The following is a 5,169-nucleotide window of genomic DNA, read 5'->3' as shown; positions in this document are numbered from 1 at the left end:
AAATGGTTCAAATTTTGGCGCTACATTGGAGAAGTTGAACACCAAAATTTGGTATATTTTGATGATTTGGTGTATGCATTGGAGATGCCCTCATCGATAATAACATGTGCCATGGATGGAGATAGCATCATTGATACCAATGACGAAAATATAATGGAAGTCACTGATTGCATATCACCAAATGACTGCAACTTGTACAATTTTTTTGAAAGAAACTTTTGAGATAGAAGGCTCTTTGTTATTCTTTGAGTTCAGCTGAAAAATTAAAATTTGTGGCTTTGGTTTTATGATGACAGATTAATGATTCTTAGAGGTCATTTATAAAAATTAAGAATGTGAGTCACGAGAAAAACTTTGGTTGGACGGTCGCATCACCGCCCCATCAAAGTTTTTCTTGTCTAAGTGATGGGTCTATAGAAGAACAGTACCGAGGAATCATGAGAGGGTTCTGACTCGACATGGTTTTGCTCTTTTTGAGGCCCCATTTGGCCAATTATTTGAAATTTTAATGATTGAAATAGTATTTTTTAAAGAACGTTTGGGTAAATAAGATAGAAAATTTTAAGGATTACGTGTAATATTATTTTATTGAAAAATGTGTGACTAATAATAAGAGAGAAAAATTGAGTATAATTTTAACGGGGCCAAACATCGAGATCTGTTGTTCATTTTGCTGTCCATCTAATTAATTCTAACATATCATCAATAATTAATATGTTATCTCAAATTTACCATCATTAACTTTACCACTACCCACTAAGTTGATTATGTGTCAAAAATCAATTGAATGGATAGCAAAATGGACAATAAAATTAGATAGTCAGCCTGTTTGGGAGTGATTTTTTTTCGAAAAAATTGATTTTTTGACCGTTATTTCACTATTCTAGCCGTCAAATTTGACTTCTTTTTTCACAGGTGAACCCTACTTTTCTCCTAACGGTCAAAAAATCAATTTTCAAAATCACTCCCAAACAGGCTCTGAATTTCGAATTTCTGGTGGCTGTAGGGGATTACTACTGGGCTTGGGCAGCACGCAAGGAATCTATTGCTGACTAATAAAATAATCAAATGAAAGGGGAAATTAAGGTTGGGCTCCCTGAACTTTTAATTAATGTAGTTTTAAGTTTTCAATCTTCAAAACGTTTATTTTCTTCCATGAAATATGTAAATATGTGAATATGAGTCCCATCATAAAAAGCCATCCATGTTTAAGGCAAAACTCGCACACAACTTTAGCATAACTTAAAAGATTAAGAAAAATTACGAAACCATTTTAATATACAATTCTCACTTACTTGAAATTTGTATGCAATTTCACCGCTCATAATGACAATTTTCATCATGTAAGAACTGAATTCACAAATTTAAAAAGTTGAGTGCTTAAAACATGAAATCACAATACGTGAAAGATTGAAAAATGAACCCCTAATTTTCCTTAGAAAATTGTTGCCCGATATAGTATTGGAATTAGTTTTAAAAAACCACTTCCATACAAGCACTTAAAATGAAAAGTACGGGTTGTCTATAAATTGATTTTAAGTATTTCCACATTTTCTGCAATTGTTTTGCTCAACATTTGGACATCGATCAGCTTCTCGCATTCTATCAGGCATTCTTGAATGAAATGTTAAAATCACATGAGAATAATTTCAGTTTTCACTATTACATTAAGCCGCTGTCAGATTCCCAAACTTGATTTTGTCAACAAGAAGTGGGTCTCTTAAAGCACTTTCTCCTTTGAATTGTGATCGAACGGAAAAACACCTTTAGACTTTAGTGAAGTATTCATGTTTTTGTGGGCCTGATTTCCATCAAAGGTCATGTTTTTGTCCAGCCATGATTGGTGATGGTGCGAATGATGCTCCTGCACTAGCTACCGCGAATTTCTGTGGGTATTTCAATGGGTGTTTTGGGATCCGCGGCTGTAAGAAAAATGGGACACGTAGTTCTCATGTCCAATGACATAACGCATATACCAATAGCTGCACGTATTGCCCGAAAAGTCATGAGGAAAATCATTGAGATTGTGATAACAGCAATTACATCCAAGGCTGCAATATTAGGATTGGCCATTGCTGGTCATCAATTTGGGCAGTAGTTCTCAGACTTTGTGACGTGCTTGTTAGTTATCTTCAATAGAATGCTTCTTATAGGAAAGACGAGACGAGAAAAAATGTAGCCAAACACATGCACGAAAAGATGTTTAAAAAAAAAAAAAAAAAAAAAAAAAGTCAAAAAGGTGGGAATTGCTTGCCAAAATATCAATAGAATTCAAAACTCGACGGGCGGATTTTTGTATTGAGCGATTGTCCAGTTCACCGAATGAGCCTCGACTTTGAAAACTTAAGGCCGATGGTCAACCTATTTTTTTTCGTTTCACTTCCGATTGTTTTTACACATGGTTGATCACATCTAAATCACACCTCACTATAATTTGAACAATACTCCAATAGAAACCTCAGTATGGGACAGAAATGCCTGACTGTCTATCCGTGGAAGAAACGCCAAAACCACTGTCCCAATCCATCAGGTCCAATTTTAATCCTAATCCCAATATTCAAAGTTGTTGACTCTATGATAAACTTTTTTTTTTTCCTTTTTTTCCACACATTAAAAAGTGTTAAGACTTAAGATGATTGAAATGTCATCAATAAAGGATAAAGCAGGCGCAGTGTACAAGTAATTCTTGTTCTCTGGTCTGTTGGAGTATATCCCACGATTTACCTCCCTTAAAAAACTCTAGGGGCGGGGCGGTGGGGGCCCTTAAGATTAGGGTTCAACTTTTTTTTTTTTATTTTTATTTTTAAATAAAGGATAAAGCATAACTACGAGTTTTCATTTTTTTTTTATTAGACTGAAGACCTTTTAAATTTCCAACACGTTATGATAGACCCGTACATCTATTTCCAAGTCAACATCTATTTCTAAGTCAAGGTCTTTGGAGTCTCCTATCTCATCATAGGTACCACTGAATTATTGAAGGTTATCGTCGTTTACACGCTATTAAGGGTTATCACGGGTAAAATTTAGAGGTCACCCAATTTCTGAACGAAGTTTCAATTAAGTCACTCCACATTTTTTTTCCTTTGTTCAAATTCAGTCACCTCGTTAGATATGGTTAATGCAATTAATGTGGACGTTGAATTTAAATGCTGTTGTATTGTTGTTCAAATATCAATAAACAAGTGTGGAATGGAAAAGTGGACATTGAAGGGAGAATCATTGCCTATGAGACCGCATAGACCATTTAGGCGTGCAGTCCCATTGGCATTTGCAGAAAATTTCAGCCCCACATGCTTTTAATCTATGCGATTGCATAGATTTGTTCTATGTGATCGCATAGAAGGAAATTATGGTTGTTGACATTTGAATTTTTGTATCTTTTCTTGAGTTTTTTACACTACTTCATATGACATTGTTTGATGGCTATATATAAACACACTTGCAGATCAAAAAATAACATTGAAAAATATATAGAATCATATAGACACAATTAAGATCATTTTCTTCAGTCCAAAGTATTGAAAATCCATTTTCTTCTCATATTCAAATCTCTTTTGCATTATCAAGTTCTGGAGGGTTTCACTAATGTTTGAGTGTCAAATCCTTGTCAATACTTGATTAATCCTGCAAATCATTTGCAAAAACATTATAAGCACCAAATTCAATCCAAGAGGGGGCAAATATCGTTCGAGAACAACTATTGCATGTTCAGGCCTTCTTCATCTTCATATTCGTTTTCTTGTTTCTAACTATTTGTTTCTTCTCCATCTCTTAGTGCAAAGATTATCATTTTTACCACAATCTCACGATATTTGCAATGGAGACTGAAAGCACTATGGCGACAATCTACTTAAAGAATCAAGACCTTGTTCGATTGGATCACTTTGATGGCACCAATTTCACAAGATGGTAAGACAGATTGAAATTTCTACTCACGGCGTTGAAGACATTTTATATACTTGATCCGAAATTGGCACCGCTACTGAAACCTACAAATGGAGAAATGGACGCCATAAAAGCCGAAAGACAAAATTACCAAGAAAATGAACTTATACGCTGTGACCATATTCTCAATTCTCTATCAAATATGCTAACGATCTCTTCGCCAACCCATCATCGATAAAGGAAATCTAGAACACTTGGGAATGTAAGTACAAAGTCGATAAACTTTTTTTTTTCTTTTTTCCACATTAAAAAGTGTTAAGACTTAAGACGATTGAAATGTCATCAAAAAATAGTGGTGGCAATGGGCCCGAGTAGTTCGCGGGCTCGTGAGCTCGGCTCGCCTAAAACGAGCCACGAGCCACTCGGGCTCGTAAAAAACGAGCCACGAGCCGCTCGGGCTAATAAAAAATGAGCTCGAGCAACGAGCCGAACCTATGAATTGATTGACGAGCCGCTCACCGAGCAGCCACGAGCCCGGGCTCGTGGCTCGTCGATTGACGAGCCGCTCGGCGATCAGCCACGAGCCTGGGCTCATCCAAAAAAAAAAAAAAATTTATTTCAGTGACCAGAACGGTCACTGAACTTTGTCAGTGACCGTTTTGGTCCCCGATATATATATATTTTTTCAAATTTCATTTTCTTCCTATAAATACCCATCAATTACAACATTTTTTCTTACCAAACTTACTATCAATCTCTTATTCTCTACTATACTCTCTACAACTCAATTATTATCAATATTATTCATTCATTCATTCTCATTTCTATACTCTTCTACATTTTATATTCATATCATTAAATTATAATCTTGATTTTACAATATAGTTTCTACACTACTACATAATCTTCATTCATTTCTCAATTCTACTTCACTTCTTTTTCTTCAACATTCAATTTCAATTAATCACAAATGGATTCACGCCCATTTATTGAAAACTTGTTCGATGTCGGATCACTTATTTGTCGAGTGTTTGTTTGATTTCGAAGACGAATCACTTGCGATGTTATAAAGTCAATATCGGAATCAATTTTTCAGTATAAATGAAGTATTAATTCCTAAAGATATTCTACATTTGGGTGTGGACCAATAATCCAATTGATTTGAATGACGTCGATATTCTCGAAGCCCAAGAAGAACAAGAGGAGAAGGAATCTGAATTAAACATTCCTGATGCTAAAATGACGCGAAAGGGAAAAAAGGCAAAATATTGGGATCACTTC

This window comes from Olea europaea, unplaced genomic scaffold (assembly GCF_002742605.1).
Source record: "Olea europaea var. sylvestris unplaced genomic scaffold, O_europaea_v1 scaffold1823, whole genome shotgun sequence".
Taxonomy (NCBI): Eukaryota; Viridiplantae; Streptophyta; class Magnoliopsida; order Lamiales; family Oleaceae; genus Olea; species Olea europaea.
This window is presented reverse-complemented; position numbering follows the sequence as displayed.